The sequence below is a fragment of the Cryptomeria japonica genome, chromosome 7 (assembly GCF_030272615.1).
Source record: "Cryptomeria japonica chromosome 7, Sugi_1.0, whole genome shotgun sequence".
Taxonomy (NCBI): domain Eukaryota; kingdom Viridiplantae; phylum Streptophyta; class Pinopsida; order Cupressales; family Cupressaceae; genus Cryptomeria; species Cryptomeria japonica.
The window spans coordinates 676,926,974-676,947,854 of NC_081411.1; the positions used below are offsets into that span (position 1 = coordinate 676,926,974).

The window sequence follows — 20,881 nt, forward strand, 5'->3', positions numbered from 1 at the left end:
TCACCCTTGTCCATTCCATTCCTGAGGAACTCTTTATATTGAAACCACCTATTCCCGTGTTGCTTTGGTTGATGTTTTTCCTAAAAAGGATGATTTGATCCTTGCTTCCTGCCTGATCTTCTTCTATCTAGAGGGTTTGCATTTGCCCCTATTTCAAAGGCAAGGGTATTACAAGATAAATGTCCCCATTTGTCAATATTGATTCTCCTTCCTTGATTGGGCACTCGTGTCTCTTGCATTTGTGCACCCCTTCTTTACTTTTTGGGGTGCTTTCTGGCATCTCTTTGAAAAGTCGCATTCTCCCAAAAGTTCGCAACCCTTCTTCACATCATTCCAATTCTGGTTGATGTATAATAACATGTAAACTCATTCAACTGTTATTGTTATTTGGTAATTTTTAAACTTATGTTTTTTTATTCCATGTGTTAAATTGAAATGTTCGAAACTGTTTCTACCATGGCACTAAATGTCCAAAGACGATCACCCATTAGATTTTAAGTGTGGGTCATAATTATTTTTGTTTCATATGACATGATAGGTCCTACCAAGTTGAGTGATCTGGAAAACTAAAAATGTCTGATGGGCATAAGTAGTATTGAATGGCATTTGAAAGGAAAGAAACCAGTTCCTACTATTAATTTTGTGTAAAGTCATGTGAGATGGAGTAGATGCTACAACTCTACTTTTAGCAAAATAATTTTATCTAACAAAGGCATTAGAAACAATGGGTGTAATTTGAATATTAGAACATTTTTAGATTTTTTTTTTGAGACCCACTTTATATTTGTGTTATTTCAAACTTTTAAAAAATTACATTACAATGAGTTTCATGAACTATAAAACACATGAATCAAAAAGGTTATATATATTGATTGTATAGTGGTAAAATCTCTTTTTTTATTTTTAAAAAGTCAAAACAACTCTTATATAGAATGTTTGAAAAATAATTACAATTACGTAGCAAATGAGTTGGTTATCAAAGTTATTGAAGTAGCTAGGCTTATGAGAATCAACTCACGGGGTTGTGAGATTCTTCGTGAAGTAACATTGTTTAATCAGTGCTAGGTTGTATAGTGTGTCAATTTATTTGGTAGAGGTGATTAAGTGACTTCATAATCATATGTTCTAGATTATCTTTTGGTCCTCTTTAGATCCAATAATTTTGTTGAGTCGTTTGATTTAAATAGATATTATTTTTATATGATTTAAAAAAATAAATATACTAATATATAATTTTAAATTATATATAATAATTAATCCAAAATAAATAAATAATTCTACATAATTTGAGAATCAAACAAAATCAAATAATAGGTAAGAGAAATCAAACAAAATGGGAATGCCCATGGTGATCCAAAAAACAACCATCCAGAGCATTTGGGTAGGCCATTACAGGGATAATCGTGCTAGAGCCCTTAGCTGGAAACCCGCCGGCGACATAAAGATCTCCAAGAAAAGATTAGCCGTTGAGAGAATGATAACGGGAAAAAAAATTCAAATAATGTTGATAGAGACCCCCCCCAAAAAGCATCTGAAATTAGGATAAGATAAACAATTCAGTTTCATTCGGTTACAGACATTCATTCTTTCTCTCATTCTCCCTCTCTGTCGATGTTCTGTTCTGTGATTGTCTCTGTGTCAATGTTCTATTTTGTGATTGTCTCTTTTCAATGTTCTTTTTCTTTCTCTCTGTTTTGTTCAATTTTCATGTGCTTGGTTCGTTTTGTTTTTTCATTTTTCTTTTGTACAGCGTGCACGCTGGTCTGTTTGTCTGTTTTTTTGGTGTTACATTTTTGTGGCAGAGCAGAGGAAAGACCGAGGAGAGGAAGACGCATAGCAACTGAGGGCAAAATCTTCTTCCAGGTAATTATTGTTTGTTGGCACGATAAAGTTTGTCAGGAATTTTCATTGTGGATTAAAATTATTTAGTCTCAGTAGTTTTCATCCTCTTAATAGCAACTTCCTCATCCTGTTGTTACTCACCTTTTCTCACTACTCACACCATGTTCATCCTTAATTTCGTTATATGTAGAACCTGAGATTTTCCTAGTTACAGGCCAAACCCCCTTTGAAGGAACAATATCAGTTGATGATGGTCGACCTTTTGGTTTGCTAGAAAATGAATCTCCTCCTCATTATTATGGTATGTAAGGAAACCCAACACATATTCGTTTCCTTCTTCCTTACTACATTTTCACCCTCCATCTGAATGAATGCAATCTCAATCCTATCAGGTGGAGGAAATGGTGAAACAACCTCCATTACCAGAGTAATACAGATCACCTGTAATTGGTCTTTCCACATGTCCATTTTGTGCATTTAGAGATCATGTCACACCATGGGACCACATTTCTTTGAGGAATTCTGTCAAACAGTTCACACGCAGTGTCTATGGTTCAACATTCCTTTTGAGGAATTCTGTGAATCAGTTCACACGCTAAGCAGAGGGTTCCACATTCCTTTGCATACAGATCTGCCGGAGCATTGCCAACTATACTATCTGATAGAATAATATTCACTTAAAACAATTAAATAATTTTTATACAGCCTTAGTATATTTACCCTGAGTATTATTATCCTTGAAGCTTTTGTTGTTGCTTGCATTATGATGACAGTGGTGGACATGTTTGATTTTGGAGGTAATTTAATGCTTTAATGTAATTAATACATCTTCACCTAATACCCATTTGTTATTTTTAACCCTTTGGAATATAGATTTGTAGATAAAACACTTCAGGTTTGGATGGCTATTTTTCTCTTAATCTTTCAGTTTCTACACTGTGTTTTGATTTCTTGGGAATTTTGGTTTATTTTCACTCAAGATCCTTTTGGCTCAAGAGTAAAGGACTGATGAAGTGAGTTCCAATGCAGGCATGAGATGCAGGGCCTGCCAAGAGTTCATATAACCGATGAAGAGATGGGAAGTTTCTTCATCGGATGGGAAGTTTCTTATGACCTGCTTCCTAGATCAAAAGTAGCTGCTCTAGAAGGAAAACATATTTTCATAACAGCTAACCCAGTGTTTGAATTCTCTGTGTTCTCAGGAAATGAGTTGATCTTCACCTGCATAACTAATCCATTTGGATTTTCTATCAAGCACAGATCCTATGGAGAGGTTCTATTCAACTCCTCGTATGGCAGCTTGGTTTTCATTATCTGGTAATCAGCACAAGCCTTCCCACATCAGCTTCACTGTTACTTCTGTGTGAATTGATTAATAATAGGAAGGATGATTTTGGCTGGGTGAGCAGATATGACATTGTTGAGATATTCTGTTTCATTTAAGTTCTACATTTGAATTATGAAAATTCAAAGTGTATATTTTGATATATGAAAATAAAATGATTATAGATTCCCCATGTTCCATGCTTTGTTGTCCATGAAAGTATTTTGTACGTTGAAAACATGAATGAGAAAATATTGTTCCAAAAGTCATTACTTAAAATTATTCTGTGATTAAAGAACATTTATTTAATATAATGAAATTAGAAAGCCTAAATGTGTATTATAATATATATTTTATATTATAATATATATTTTAACTAAATGTCAGTTATGGAATTCTATTGATGAAAAACTATGGCATGGATGTTTTTTTAGACTTGCCATACAAGCTTATTGGGGTTCGCTGGATTTCTACTTCGCACATGGGACATACAGGTGCAATGCCCTATTGGGCTTCTGGTATGTCCATAGATACCCTGCTCCGCAGTTTTTTTAGTGTAGCATTGTATTGTTTATTGACTTTCAAATATTGTACAGAGCCTGCAAATCATCTAAACTAGAAAGGTCAAAGTATCAGCTCACTGAGCTCTATTGGTTATGTAGTTTACGAGTAGTAAAATTTGTTTACCATTGGAATTCAGTAATTTTGGTTTGGTTTGGATTCCTTGTTTTGGGAGCGCTGGTGTAGGTTTTATGGATTTATTCAATTTCTTTAATATTTCAAATGGGATACAGGGATATGATTTTCCTTGGATTCAGATTAGTAGGTTTCATAGAATAGAAAATTAAATCCCAATTTCTATCATTGAGATGTCGGAAAGTTTTGAAAACATATTAGGAAAAGGTTATCATTGTTTTATTTAGAAAAAAACTGCCAGGATTATTGAAGTTTGACATGAATGATTAAAACAAGGTGGGCTTATTTTGCTGTGAGTTTCAGCAGTGGAAGGTTCATGAGAATTTTAATATTCACACCTAAAACATTGAGTTGTCTAGCTTGAGAGTTATCATCCTGTGAATTAGAGTGATTTCGCATCACTGCACTGGGGAGTGTGAGATTGATTTGTCTAATTTTACTGGCGTCTATGTTGATTGATACCATTTTGATCATATCTTAGTTAATATAAATATAGATCATAGCATAGGTTTGGAGACCATCGTGCACCGAATCTATTTAAATTTTTTTATGTGAAACAGTTTGGTTGTCTTTAGCCATGAACCAAAAGTCAAATCTTAGGGAAATTGAGTGTGATATCAAGTTGAATTCTTTGTAACACTGACCTTTGTGTGTGAAACCTTTTTGGAAACCTGTTTGGGGTTGTCTTTACCTTATCATCTTGAAGTCTGTAGTGTCTTACCCTGTTCTGCACTAAATTTTTTGCACTTTCAAACTAATTAGGTGATGCTCATTTCGTCAAATAATTTGCATGCTATCTTGAATGTATTGTTTTAGTTTGCAAGTGCAAGGAAATGTTCTGAGATATACTCAAACAGAGTTCTTTTAACAAGAATGTAAATAATGATTGAACAGCAAATAACATTGCAACTCGAAAGGGACTAGATTCTTTATTAATCAAAGTGATATGCATTACGAAAAAATATTATTTGCTGACCTCCCCAGCAGATTCCAAATGCTCAGAATTACATTTAGTAATCGGGTAATGAAGTTGCAGCAGTACATATATACACAGCAGTAATTCTTGACGCACAAAGTCAGAATTATACAATTCTGGCTCACTGCCCTGTCCAAGAGTGTGCAGAAATCAGAATGAGCTGCTTCTCAACATACACAATATGCACCTTTATCCTTGACAAGAGCAGCAAGGCGACAAGAGACCATGTGAAGGTCTGCTACAGGCTATCAATCTCTGATTATACAAGGCTGCAACTGCTCAGAAAGATTATAATAGGAAAAGAACTAAAATAATTAAGTCAAAATTTTATATCCAGACATAGAACCGACAACATTTCATCAAAGTCATGTTGCATCATAACATTGGGGAATGCGACAAACATCGGGCAATGCGTGACTGATCGATTTGTCTATTTTCTTTGGTGTCAATTAGATGATATCTTAGTTGATATAAATATAGATCATAGAATAGCATTGGAGTAAAGAAAAATGGTGACTACGATAGTGGCTTAAGCCACGATTGTGCACCAAATCTATATTAAAAGATTTTATTTTAAATATTTTGCTTGTTTTATCTGTTCACCAAAAGTCAAATTAACAGTCAATATAAGCCAAAATAAATTAAAACATTGATTTAAACCATTAATATGCCCCATGGTAATTTCTTGCAAATTAATCACCCCTTTATCACCTCACCCAACCAGACCACAAAAGAACATCAACAATATAAGTCTGATTCAACTTTTAGAAGATATAGAAATTGGAAGGTTTTGAATAGTAAATAGTCATTTGAAACATGCAATCTTGGATTCATGAAATTGGAAGTTTTTGAATAGTAAATAGTAAAGTATTTTAAATGTTTTGGACCAAATCTTATCAGGGAAGTTAAGATTCTAGCAATAATTTATAGAGTTGGTAGGTTCATGGGAGGATATTAGGAGAAAGGTTGTTCATTTTAGTTCTAAATGCTATCAAGAAAGTCATCATTGTTAGAAAAATAGGGGAAGGGATAATCTTGCAAGCCTCTCTAAGGATAGTGAATGTCCTCCAATGAGTTGGAGGTAACTTACATGTGTAACTTACCTCATGCCATGATTTAAGGCGATTATTGAAAATAGTGTCTTTGAAGCATCTTACACCTTTTAAGTGCCAAGCTTTGTGCAAGGGGTTTCTCTTTACTTGCAAGGTTCCACCATATGGACCTCTCAAGAATTAAAACACCCAAATTAGTACATATGAAATCTCCACATTTTCCAATTACTTTTGAGGACATTAGATCCTAATAAACACTTTCCAAGATTCTTGTCTAGTCCTTACAAATCCACTTGCTAACAAGGGCAATGCCATTTTTTGATATCACTTAAACCTAGGCCTCATGCTACACCTTGTTTTTTATTGCCTCTCCTCTTAGACCGAAGAAACTATATAATCTTCTTTTGAATCTCATTCACTTGGTAGCTACTAGAAATGATTGATGAGTAGTATAAATTGTAGGAAGACAAGATTATTTTGACAAATTTGAAGCCTACTAGCTAAAGTGAGGAATTGATTATTCTATTCACAAAGTTTCTTTTCAATTTTGGTCTTAATCTATTCCCACATCTCCTTTAAGTAGGGATTAGTAGAGAATGGAATACAAAGTATCTAACAATTGGGTTAACCCCGTTGGAATTCAAAAATTTTCAACTAATTAAGAGGATCACTATTCCAGCTTAGCATATTAGTCTTGGCTTTATATATTCTAGCTCTAGAAGCTTCACTTAAAAGAATTAAGTTTATTTATTGATGAGGTAGTTTAGATTATTTTCAGTATGCTCAACAAACATGGTTGCAAGTGGGCACCTGTGTAATAGACCCATCTAGAGGAAATAGGTTAGAAAGGGATCCATTGACATCAAGGATCCATTGACATCAACTAATAGTGTTTTGACCATTTGATAAAAACCCTTTAGAATTTATGGCCCATTCCATAGCTTTCTATCTTTTAGTTAGGATCTCTAGAATGTACGCCTTTAATAAAGCCAATTTGGGAAGAGTTGATGATGGGAAGGATGTTCACCAAACTAAGAGCTAACATTTTGGTTAAAATTTAAGCTCAGGGGATTTATCATTATTAACAATCTCATCTCAATCTCATTTTTAGTGATTGCCACATCAAGTTCTTTTGTAGTGTCTTTAGTTATCTTCGTTGGGATAATTATTTTTGCAAATTTCTCTAGCCTCATAACCGTTATCTTTAGTGGAGAAAATAATTTAATAAAATGTTATTATTTGGCCATATATGTTCTCTTGCTGTCTTGGTTTTGATGTACCTAAAGAAGAACTTGGAACCCTTATCATGATGGTTAAGCCAATTCAATCTGACCCTAACTCTTAAAGCTACTATTTTCCTTTCTTAAAGGCCTTTCAATTTATAATCAAATTGAAGAATTTTTTCTAGTTTCACCCTTGTAGATTATTTTCACTTTTTTCTAGAATTTAGAGCTCTCCTTTTCTTAATAATTTGAAAGATTGTTTGGTGTAATGTACCCATAGAAAGTTTGTCCAAGTGACAGTAGATCCTTTTGAAGCCTTGTTGATTTTTGCACCATGTAAACTAAATGTGGTGGTTATCTTTGTTATATTCAAGGGGATGAAGGTTATCTTATTCTTCATTTTTGACTAGAAGAATTTCTCATTCCCCTTCCATTCCATCTTATTACCTCCTTACCTTGTCTTCTTGACTTTCTACCATATTAAAGTTTCCTCCAATGATCCAAGGAATGTCTAAATACCACACATCCATTTCCAAAGATCAATTCTATCAAGTGATAGAGCAAATTTCCTTTGTTCTTTCTCTATGATGACCCAAAGTATCCCTCTGCTTGTGTTTTTAGGTGCGCCTTTTATCTTTTATTATCCTGATATATATGATAGTTTCAGCCCCATTTTAAATCTCAGCATTAGAACCTTATTATCTTTATTACCCAAATTTTGGGAGGATAATAATATGGTCGTATTCAAATCTAGCTCGTGTGAAAATATGATAATTCTATGTTGGCCTAAAGGTGATTTTATTATGAAATCCCTATGTAAGGCATCCATCTCAATTCATTTCATCATCACATTCCTATATCATCATTATGCTATCATTCCAATTCAAGAGCAACACTTAGGAGCAATAGACTGCATCAAGGCATCTTGGTTTTATGTCTACATTTGTGGCTTTTTTCTATATATACTGATTATTGTCATCTAGCCTTAACATCCAAATTACATCCTTTTCAATTAAATTTTCAACTCAATCAAAAGGAAACAAAACTCAATCTACATTCAATCCTTTTTCTAATAGAATTGAGGTTGAATCTATTGGGTTCATTCTCCTTTTAATGTAATGTGTGTGTGAAATAGGTCTATTTCTTAGTTTACATGGCTAAACTTGTGAATCCCAATTTTCTTCCATTACATTTTGGTGAATTTGACATATCTTATACTCTTTTCTATTTTTCATTTGGGTGGTATGCATATCTCCTATGGATTTGTATTTGCAAACATATCTCCTATGTAGTTAAATCATACTTAAAAAATGTTTCAAGGTTTTGAAAGATGTCCCCCGATTTACATTTTCTTCAACTTAGTAACCTCCCTTCTAAAAATGAAGATACCTTGGAGCAAGAGCATGAAATCATTAGTACTTTCCTTGTTGACTCTAGAGATGAATTGTAATGTCTCCTAATGCTACCCTCTTTTATTTTGTCGTAAAATTACAATTTTAGTACATAGAGAGAACAATAGAATGACACTAATATCAACCTTTCTTTTCCTCCACCTATCCCCAAGGAGAATCACACAAGATACCACCAGCTTAAACTGTCATTATGACATTATTATATTATATCCCATTAATAACATTATATTATGTTATTTGCATTATGTAATAACATTATTATATTGCATTACATAATTATGTAATAACATTATTATATTATATTACAATATATTATATTATTACAATATTAATAATATTGAATAGTGCCACATCATATTAGTATTACTTTATTCCTTAAGGCCAGCGAACTTCTTGTATGCTGTGTGATGACTGTGATTAGTCAGGCTTATTTTCTTACTATTCCCCCTGGTATATTCCCCTTTCTCTCATCATGACTTCTATTATATATCTTGTCTTATTATGAGACACACCTCTTTATCGAGCCTTTCGACTACCTCTTAATCGTGCCTTTTTGTTTAATATTTAATAAATTTTTGTTTAAAATTATTAATAATAAATAAATAATAAATAAGTAATAAATAATAAATAAATAATAGTATTAGTAATAAACATAATTTAATAAACAAATAAATAATAAATAATTTGTTCGTAATTTTTTATATTAATTAATAATTATTATTTTATTAGAATATGTATAACGATTAAGGAGGGGACATGACACGATTCCTTGGAGAATAAAGAGCTTAATCAAGTCAATAGTATTCATGTTTTTAGTTATGAGAAGCCTAAATTTCTTCAACATGCTAGTCAACCTCAACACCAACCTATGATTAATGCTAACAAACCAAAAAGACTTCCTTGGCTATTTCTTAAGAGTTGCAAAATTCATATGTGAAACAAGTAATATGGAAAGGCAACTAGCATAAAAATATGGTCTCGAGTGCCTCACACAAATAACACTAGAAACAAGAAGCAAGATCCCAATGTTCTTCTCACTTCTTTTCCTTCCCCCCTTATCTTAAGCAAAAGGTTGATAAGGAACCTAATCTTGTTGAGAAACTCCATGATATCTTAGCTAAGATTTCCCTTTGGGATTTGATTCAAACTTCACCTTCATACCATAAGTTGATCCATGAAACCTTACAAAAAGTGGTTCCTCATCCTTCTCCGAAACCAAATGATATTACATTCTCACAAGATGAATCGCCTTCTATAGAGGTTAAAAATAGAAATGATCCCATCATGATCACACTTGGCATTCATGAACACAAGATAAGTTGTATCTTAATTGATAATGGGTCAGCACATTAGCATTTGTCGTGTTAGAAAAGATAAACTGGATTATTCTTCTATTCAACTCGATTTTCTTTGTGTTCGTGGCTTTGATAATGTTGCTAGAGAGTCACTTGATATAGTCATAACCTACCAAAGTAGGACTTGATCCTAATCCTTATGAGGTTCTGTGGTATCCCTTACTCTAATCTGCCCTTATCTTGCTGATTTATGGCTCAAAGAATATTGTCAAACACTTGTCGTGAATCCTCTAATTTGCTCTTGAAATGGTTTCAAATGACGTTCTTGCAAATTAACACCATAATGTCCAAGTAAAGTACTATAAGAAAATGCAAATACTTTTGGTCTTTTCATATGCATATATATGAATTCTACATGTAAAATGTGCCTCTACAACCATTTGTTATCAAAAGACTATGTTAGCTTCATGATTCAATTTTTCTTTGATGTCCTTTCTCGTCTTCAATGATGAGGAGCCTAGACTCCCAATCTCCCAGCAACGTGTTGTGACCTTTTTCACACATCGCCCCATTGAAAATGGGGACCCTCACCTTTCCTGCTTTCTAGGGTTTTTGTTAGTGCCCGTGGCCTTCCGCTTCAAGCTTTGTCAAGTTTTGAATGGTTTGAGTCTAAAAGATTGAAAGTTAGTTTTTGCAAGCCAGGTGATAACAGAGTTCAGATATCGTTAAAGTGCATAGAAAGGCCAAAGGAAGAAGCACACAATTGATTTGAACGAATTTGAACAACTTTCTATTTTTATCAGTACTCTTTTTTGCTTTTTCCAATTTTTTAGGAAGTTTCGTTTTTGGCATTTTTAGCCCAATCCCCGGTATGGCTATTTTTAGAAAGTTTTCCCTATTTTTTAGGGATGCCTGCTTTTTGCTTTTTCAGAGTGGGGACCTAGGGTTTGCATTGATACCACTGACATGCTTCGATCACGATCAAGAATTTCCAAGTTTTGACCTAAAAGGCTAAGTTCCTACATTTTAGGGGTCATGACACTTTAGATGGTTTTGCCTGAGTATGGATTTCAAATTTCAAGTTAATCTGGTTAAAATTGAAGAAATTGTGGAATTTTGAATTTTTTTTTCCAAATATTTTCTAAGTCTGGCTAATGATTGATGATGAGTGTTATGGCAAGTGATGAAAAGTTCGCCCTACCCAAGCATGATGATAGAGGTATCTTCAAAGTCCGCCCTGTGAAGAGAGCATGAGAAACTTCGCCCTATGCAAAGAGTTAAAGTCCGCCCTCTTGGTAGTCTCTCCAAACTCCACCCAAGCATGATGATGAAGGTATTCCAAAAGTCTTCCCTGGGAAGTGAACATGATAAACTTCGCCTTGATGCCAACCCTAAAAGTCCGCCCTGCTTGATGAAGCTCAAAGTCCACCTTACCCATGCATGATCATGGTAATCTCTTTAAAGTCCGCCCATGAAAGAGGTCTAAGGAGTCTCCAAAAGTCCGCTCAAGTTGCCAAGCCTAGAAAGTCTACCCTATGGATGAAGTAAAAGGTGTTCAAGGCAAGGAAGTCTGCCTTAGGGTGGGGAGATAGCAAGCATGATGACGAAGTTCTCAAATGCCAAGCAGTGGTCATCCAAAAGTCCGCCCTAGCCTTGGTGGTCATTCAAAAGTCCGCCTTGAAACATACCACTCAAAAGTCCGCCATGGAGATGTCTTCAAAGTCCGCCTTGTGAAGAAGTCTTCAAACTCCGCCCTACTTGGTGGTCATTCAAAAGTCCGCCCTAGCCTTGGAGATAGCAAGCATGATGATGAAGTTCTCAAATGCTAAGTGGTGGTCATCCAAAAGTCCGCCCTAGCCTTGGTGGTCATTCAAAAGTTCGCCTTGGTCATTCAAAAGTCCGTCTTGAAACATACCACTCAAAAGTCCGCCTTGGACATACCACTCAAAAGTCCACCATGGAGATGTCTTCAAAGTCTACCCTGTGAAGAAGTCTTCAAACTCCGCCCTACTTGGTGGTCATTCAAAAGTCCGCCTTGAAACATACCACTCAAAAGTCCGCCCTGTGAAGAAGTCTTCAAACTCCGCCCTACTTGGTGATCTCCTAAAAGTCCACCCTGGGGGTAGTATGAAAGTCTGCCCTGTGAAGAGAGCATGAGAAACTCCGCCCTATGTAGAAAGTTAAAGTCCGCCATGAAGTTGGAAGCTCAAAAGTCCGCCCTCCAAGCAAGTTGCCAAGCCTTCAAAAGTCCGCCCTATGGATGAAGTAAAAGGTGTTCAAGGCAAGAAAGTCCGTCTTAGGGTGGGGAGATAGCAAGCATGACGATGAAGTTCTCAAGTGCCAAGTGGTGGTCTTCCAAAAGTCTGCCCTAGTCTTGGAAGTAGTCACTCAAAAGTCCGCCCTCCTTGGTGAAGGCTTCAAAGTCCGCCTTGGAGGTAGAAGAAAAGTCCGCCCTCATAGAGATGATTCAAAAGTCCGCCCAAGCAACAAGAAAGATGCTTCAAAAGTCTGCCTAAGTTAAAGGTGAAGCCAATACTTGCTAAGTATTGAGAATAGGGAATATTCTTTGGTGATGTCATCCAAGTCTTCATGGAATTTGAACTGAATCTTAAATTAGAAAGTTTCTAATTGCATATTTGAACTTCATTACAAATACATTCTTCACTTCTTCATTCTCACACAAAAGTTCGAATTTTCTGAGCAAGTTAAGAGAAATATTGAGAGTTATTTTGGAGATTGAGGGTTATTTCAAAGAAGATTTTGTAGATTGGAGGTGTTGCAAGGTGATCTTTTGTAGGTTGAGCCAAACGTTTCAAGGAATTTTAATTTATCAACCTCATTCTTATCAAGTATATGCAAATTTTTGGAGTTGAACCAGTTGATAGGAGGCAGATTAGTCAAAACTTTTGAGTTTTCTTGAAATTCCTTCTATCTTCTCGCCTTATTCTCATTCATTTGAAGGTGAAGTTGGTTTTAAATGCAGATTTATTACATTTTTTGAGTTTTCTAGATTCGTTGGAAGTGATTTTTGGGAATTTATACAAATTTTCAGTAAGAAAGATCATTTTTGGACTAAATGGGGTGAGGGTTTTCAAAGTTATAAAACCCGGTTTTTGGATTGCAATCATAAATGTCCCTAGAGTGGGGAGTTTACATGTGAAAATTCCATTTTCATGACTAAGTATGAAAGTGAAGTAAAAGCTCCAAACACTTAGCCATTCGCAAATCTCAAATTTTTAATCTAAGTTCTGATTTCTAACTTAAGCTTCATGTTTATTTGCAGATTTCAGGCACAATGAAGTTCCAAGTAGACAAGGGTGCTCCTCCTGAATCGAGAATGAACTCAAAATGGAAGAATATCAGTGATACCAACCTCGGGCATATCAATCTGAGGGAGTTCAAGAAGTGGATGTTCGGCTTAGATAACCTTGTGCCTACCATGACCGCGCGAAAGATGACGAAGAGTGGTATCGTGCATGCTGTCAACTTTCTCCCTACCATGCAGTGTATAGAGTTGGTAGATGAGTGCGCTAGGCACTACAACCCTGTCAGTAGGGATATTGTCGCACCAGATGGAAGAGTGTTGGCAAACATCAACGATGAGGCCTTAAGGGAAGCTTTCAAAATTCCGGAATATCATAATGCTATATATGTGACCAAGGATGAGACTGATCGAATGTATTGAGATCATTTGGAGGAGTACGACGCCATTGCCAATCATTCCTGGCTGGACAAGCCAAGGAAGGGTGCCTCCAAACTACAGAGGAAGAGCTTGGTAAGGGCATATTTCAAAGAGGATATTGGAGATATGATTGTCTTGTTGAACAGGATAATGGGTAATCCCCAAGGTGCTTCATTTGAGCCTTGGATGTATTATTTCATAAACAAAATAATGAGTAGAGTCAAGATGATAGACTGGGCTTAGATGATAAGCAATAACTTGGACAACCAGCTGAGAAATTTGGAGGCAGATAGACCTTTTACATGAGCTCATACTTGGACAACCAACTGATAAATCTGGCTAGAACCTACAGATACAGAGGTCTCACCTGTAGAGGGGAAGTGGGAAACAAAGGGAATCAATTTCCTGTCTATGATTGTTATCCCCAGCTACACATGGAAGAAAAGTTTCATTTCAAGAGGGTAAATGATACATTTTTGATGCACATCACACGAACACTGCAAGGTGGATTGCATCAGAGACTCTCTCAAGAGTCTATGGACTTCGTAAGAAGATTCGGGTATTGGTATATTCAACACCCGAAGTTCACCTATATCAGAATTCAGGGGTTTTCCGGATCTCCCTATAAGCTCCTAGCCTACCCTACCAACCGAGTTGTGCTACTGGAAGTTGTGAGGCAACTGGAGGGCTATATGACAGTTCAAAGAGATAAGCAGAAGAAGGCAGGAACCTCCTCTCTCATGATTGGAAATGGACTAGAGACGTGCCCGTCATCACAAGCCGCTGCCACTACAGAGAAAGAGCTAGCTTGGTACCCTTTCTATCAATACAAAGCAAGAAAGAACTTTGATCCATTCCATAAGATGAAAAGGGTAGAAGGGATGGCATTCGAGCACGAAGATGATTTGGAAGATTATTGGGCTAACACAACTGATAGTTTCAAAATCAGGAGAAGATTTTGGTCAAGGATTCCCTTGAGCATGGTGAGAGCAACGAAAGTTTTTCAGAGTTGCTGATCAAATAGAAGACAGTCTTGAGCTTTAGCAGTCGGGCTTTGAGAAGATGAGGAATGAGCCACTGGCCTTGGTTGATTGGACAGAAGGAGAGAAATCAGATTTGGCAGACCTCATGAGATCAGTGGTCGAATAAGTGGTGGACATTTGAGAAGACGAAACAATTGAAGTCCAAAGGTGTTGTTCTGACTTATGATTTAATGGGTATAGATGATGACTCTCTGTCCTCCAACCCTTGTATCTCTGTAGGCAATGCTCGAAATCCAGAGAGTGTTGGGTCCCAGAAAAGGAAGGAATTAGTTGGAAGCTTTGGAAAGGCTAGGGGAAAGAAAGTTGTTGGGGAGAGACGTGAGTCCAATGAAGGTCATTCCATTTTGAGTGCCGCATTTGCTGTGCCTGACCAGGATGCAGTTGAAGAGCAAGAGATAGACACAGATATGAGGAATAATGAAGTGAGAGTGCCTTCTCCTTCGATCGAAGAAATAATGAGAGAAGTTGTCCAAAGCTCGGACAAGGAACAAGTTTTAAATGCAGCCACAAAAGTTGAAGAGCCTGAGTCCCTAGTTGTTTTCCTTGATGGTATAGCTACTGGACCAGGAGGGACAGATGATGGATTTGATAAAAATACTGTGGAGCAGTCAACCATTCTTGATTGGTTGAGAGAAAGGATAAGGGCTAAGGTTCCTAATAAAACCCATTTTGAAGAGAATACAACAACATTTCTGGCAAAGGTGAACGAACCAGTTGTAGTTAAGCGACCTAAGCCAGCTAGAAAATTCTCTTTGATTCAGAGGGATAGTGCAGGGTTTAGGACAGTTCAGATAGCTGTGCCAAAGGAAGGAAAAACTCAGGACAATATTGCCTCAGAGGATTATAAGATTACTACTGTAGAGTTGGGTAAGCCTACTCAGGACCAAGAAGTCCAGTACTTTGACGACTCTTGCAACACCCTCAAGGCAAGGCTAGCCAAGGAGAAGGAGAAAAGAAAGAAGGTTGAGGAAGAGAATCAACAGTGGAGGAAACATGTTCTCCATCTAACCAGGCCACTCAACCATGAGATACCAGTCACCCTTCCGCAACCTCTTCAACAAGAGTCAATGAAAGATTATGAGGACATGAAGGGCACATTCACGCGGCTAAGGAATGGATCTCAGATGCTTCGGCTTGTGCTGACATACTTGTAAAAAATTAGTATCGGCACATGAGTCGGCTTCTTCATTGGTCAGCTGAATTTAGGACTTAGCTGCAAATTGGGAAGATGTTGAAGAAATCCAAGATGAAATACTTCCACAATTGAGGGTTATCCGAGGTCTATCAAAACGAAGCTTGGTGGATGCAGGTGTCATACAGGCTAGGGATAGGTATGAATTTAACACTTGGTATTATGCTTTGGTCACCAGGATTGAAGTCCTGAAGAAATCAGAAACTAAGTGTTTTGAGATAGAGGAAAGTGTCAGAGAAATTTTGAGTAAGGTGTTTCGAGTAGCATCAAAGATTTGGAAGAAAGAGGGTATACGAGAAAAACACCTGCAGGCAAAGAACCTAAGAGCCAAAATTCAGGCGAGCTTTTTCAAAGACTCGGGGATGATTGGTAAGGGCGATCTCTCAAGGATTGCAAGTTTTCTCCTCATTGACGAGAACTTTCTTGTCCAGGCAGTTGAGTGGGAAGGCATCCTCACCATGTGTACCGATGATGTGGACATCGTCGACTTCCAGATTAGTAACCTGCCAAGTGTCACTATGGAAGAGGTTAGGCTCATCGTGTCCAGATACATTGAATCTACAAAAGGGGAAATTGGACACTCACCTCAGTGACCATAGTAGTTGTGCCACTTGTCATGTTCTCATTCTTTCAAACTGATAGAGTCTTGGGAAACCCTAATTAGGGTTTGTAACTTTCAATCTGGGCTCTTGATCACTGTTTGATCTCGACTGTTCATTATTTTGTAAAAAACTATACAAGGCTACCTCCTCTCATTTGGAGAGTGTGAGGTTTTTGATATATTGTTGCGTGAAGGTCATATTTTCAAATAATATATTGCATGTGCGCTTTCTTTTAAGGCTTCGTAATCTCTGTTGTTTGAATGATTAGCATGGTTTCAATTTCCTCAACACATTAGTTAAAGTTAATTTAGATTTTCTTTCATGTTGTTAGAATTGAATGAAGGATTTGATGTGTTAATTGACGGTGTATCTCTGCTCATACTTTTGGTGAATGGATGATTTCCATTTCACTGTGCAAAGTTAGTCTGAGCCTATCCTCTGTGCATGCCAACATTTCGATCATAAGCACAACCCATTGAAGATTGCACCCGCTTTGTGTAGTTGTCCTCAGTGTGGCGAAGCAAAGTACGGTTTCCCGAGAGTACCCAGTTAATACTGTCTCCAGAATTCGTAGGATTAGATCAGCTTTCTTAAACCCTATCCTTTTTTCCCTTTTTGAAAGTCTAAATCTCGAAAAAAAAGATAAAAAAGAAAGAGCCTAAATTCGATAAAGCTTGAAAGACATTTATTAACGTAAGTCCCCCTTGAGATTTTCAGCAAACACTACCCGAGTAGCTATCCCACTAAAGTCGCTTGTTCGGACATATAGACCTTGGAATCAGTAGTGATTTTTCAGCAAAGGATAGAATACCTCCGGGTACCTTATTCTAATGTTTGGTAGATGATAAAACAAACACCAACACAACGCTTCTCTAATTACTTCAGAAATTTTGGTGGTGTAGTGCCCCTCCCCGATCAAGCTTTGGTTAACCTTGTTTGACCATGGTTGACCTTATTAATAGTTTGCATGGATGGTTGGAACACTATGTAAAAATACTTTGATTCAATATGACGAATTGTGTTAGATGGATAAATTAGTGAATGTTGACCTCTTGTGGATAATTAGACGTAATTTGCCTATGTATCATATATTTGTTAGGGGTTTGGGGTCTTATCTCAAACCCATCATAAGAATAACTTTCATCTTTGTTAAGGATTTATCTGTCAAGATAGAACCTTGATACAATATGGTAATGAGACTTTCGACATATGATTTTAGTATATAGGCTGAGGATGTAGTGATTCATTTGTGCATGCTTGATGGATGATTGTCTTATATGATTTCTACAATGATGCAATTGAGAAATTGGTTATTTATGGAGTTGCCAGGGAAGAGTAAATTGAGTTCTAATTATGTTGAGCTTTGATTTAGATTAAATGGTGAGACGTTGTGAATTGAATACTATGTGTCTAATTTATATTTCCTTTCATATATTTATATGTGCATGTGGTTTTGGACTACTAATCAATATTTAGAGGATTGATCTTGGATAGACAACTTTTTTCTTTTGGTGTTTAAGTGCTCTTCCCCATCTTACAACTAGCTTTTTTAGTTTCCATTTTTTAGAAACCATGTAAGAGGTTGGGAAGTCCAACCTAACACACATTCTTTCTAAGGAAGTTGAAAGGTGTGAGGAGAGCCTACCAAGGGGAGACTTTCAAACTTCTTGGAAACTAAAAAAGGTGGTTGCAAGATGGGAAGTGCACTTAAAAACCAAAAAAAAAAGGAAAGGTTGTCTACCCAAGAGTCTATCTTCTAGAAGTTCAATTTTCGTCCATCCTGGAAAACCCTTTTTTGAGGTGACTCCACAACCACATGTGAGTGGGCTTAGGGCACATGGCTCAAAATGTCCCTTACCCATAGGTATATCAAGTGGGCCTTCAAATGTGACCTAAACTCAACCATAGGAGTTAGTTTGACCCCCCAAAAACCCACCTAAAGTTTGTCTACGGATCTATCTTTTGGGACCACAACAAGATATTTGAAAATGCATTGGGTTTCACAAATTCCCTCCAAAGGACATGTCGTTGCCAACTCACACAACACATCACAAGTGTCAAGTGACAACATAAAATACACATCACAAAAATACACTTGGCATGTCCCTTTTAAGGAATAAATAAAATTATCAATTTACAAATATGAACAAACACTCAAGCATCACTATTATGAAATAAAATACATCACATACGAGATATTCTCTCTCCAAATAGACAAACCTTGGCTTTACTATCTCACATAGGTTTGGTCTTAGTTCTCTGTGTATTTCCACGGTCACATGGATTAATTTCCTGCACATCTCGTTTCACACATTAGTAATCCAAAACCACATGCATATGTGAGCACAAGAAAGGAAATACACATATAACATCAATTTCACAACATCTCATTAATTGATCCAAATCAAAAGCAATAGAGATAGTATTGCATCATCATAAGCATCATATAAATCAATTTTCCATAAGGACATATATAAATGTATCATATCATCATCACAATGAGTATTGAAATCAATGTAAGATGGAATACATCATATCCCATGATATCAAATCACCTGTCAAATAGTATCTAAATCCATAATGCATCAAGATAATATATCAAATAATAAGTCTAACATGAAAATCAAAGCTTTCATAACTTAGTTGATCCAAACTATGACTTCGAGTATAACACCTAGGTAAGAACCTGCGAAGTATTCACACTAATGAAGCAAGGCAATGGTGGATTCATTTTGACCAAAGGATCAGCATAGATCAATTCATGGGGTCTCAATGGTCACCAAAAGCCCTACGAATCGAAACTCAATAGTCATACTTGTTATGGTTTGAGCTCACAACACTACGAAAATTTTATCAAAATTTATCCTAACTACAACTAGTCATAACTTTCCACTTAGGGCTCGAAAATGCAAACCGTTACCTTGTTGGAAAGGTCTTCAAGAGTTGAAGGTGAAGCCCTATAAGAGTTTGCCTATGACAACACTCTAAAGGACCAAGCAAAGTTTCCAAGGCTGAAAATGCCTCAAAGACCTTCAAAAAGGCAAGTACTAACATCTATAAAATACAAAATTATATGAAAGTTTATCGATATTCCAAATTTAAATTTTGATCATTAGTACTTATAAGGATGCCATTCAAGTGAAAATCAATCGCAACATTTGTACCTAATCGATTCGGCACGGTGAATAATTCAATATAATTGTATTCTTAAAGTAGTTAAAAGAACAATATTGTCAGTTGGGATATAAAGCAAGCTAGGAAGGTTTGAGATGAAAACTTGGCGAACAAGTCAAGTGAAACATAGCACAATTGAAATATTAGTAATACAAGAAGGTGCCAGTTTTCTAGTTAAAAATCAACCCTACGAGGAAGTTTATCAGGAATGGTAAACAAAGTGTGCCATATGGGGCACCTTTCACGAGCAGGTTAGGTGGTACCTTTATAAATCATGGGCTAAAAGCATTGTCCTAATGGATAGGTACCCTTAGCATGCAACCATACTAGGTTACTCTATTTAACAATCAACCCTAAGAGGAAGTTTATCAGGAACGGTAAACAAAGTGTGCCATATGGGGCACCTTTCACGAGCAGGTTAGGTGGTACCTTTATAAATCATGGGCTAAAAGCATTGTCCTAATGGATAGGTACCTTTAGCATGCAACCATACTAGGTTACTCTTATTAAGACCAACTGTTAAGGGTTCTTGTATCAATGAAAGGAAACTGCTGGTAGATGATGGATGAAATGGTGCATGACAATATCCTTGATAAATGAACCTTAGTAATACTATAGGTAATTTGATTTGAGGAGTAGGGAGACACAAATCCTTTTGGATTAAGCAACGAACAATCTAGTGGCCTAACTAACCCTTTTGTAAAGTACCTCTAAAGGGACTAAGACTAACCCTTTTGTAAAGTACCTCTAAAGGGACTAAGACTAACCCTTTTGTAAAGTACCTCTAAAGGGACTAAGTAATTGGTCAAGAGGGATGGAACAATATGGGAATCATTTGAACCCCTACTAAGCTACAAGAATTAGTAGGTGAACTGGATTAGATAATCATGGGATGATTAATTATATGTATTAAGAATCTAAGGTGAAGGTGTAACCAACATACAATGTGAACTAGCTATGCGTTAGTTTAGGACACTCGTGCACATCCGAAGAAGATTTGCAATTGATGACACCCGGGGTGCGAAAGTATAAGGAACATTAGGTATGGACGGGCCAATATCCAAAAGTTGATAAGGCATATGGAAGATGGGTGTATTAGTATTAATAGAGCCAACGACTAAATGAGGATTGGATGGCAAATTGTATATAGTGCTTGAATGTGGCTTCGGAGCCTATACATGTGGCTAAATAAAGGGAGCAACTTGAAATTAATTGGAATCTTAAAGACCTTGGTACTTAGGGCACACCCTTATGATATGAAAATATAGCATAACCTGACGCTATGGTATCAAAACAATTTTATTGGCTTGAAGATAATCGAAAAATGCATTGTGTTGTGGTCGGCAAGAAGTAAATACATAAGAAGCA

General features: G+C 36.4%; 1 long non-coding RNA gene across 1 annotated transcript; it reads left to right on the plus strand.

Moving 5' to 3' along the window:
- Nucleotides 1-1,327: 1,327 nt before the first annotated feature.
- On the plus strand, nucleotides 1,328-3,690 carry LOC131040388 (uncharacterized). The gene is made up of 3 exons (XR_009104829.2): nucleotides 1,328-1,863; nucleotides 2,872-3,159; nucleotides 3,601-3,690. It is a non-coding gene; the product is annotated as an uncharacterized LOC131040388 (long non-coding RNA).
- Nucleotides 3,691-20,881: the final 17,191 nt, after the last annotated feature.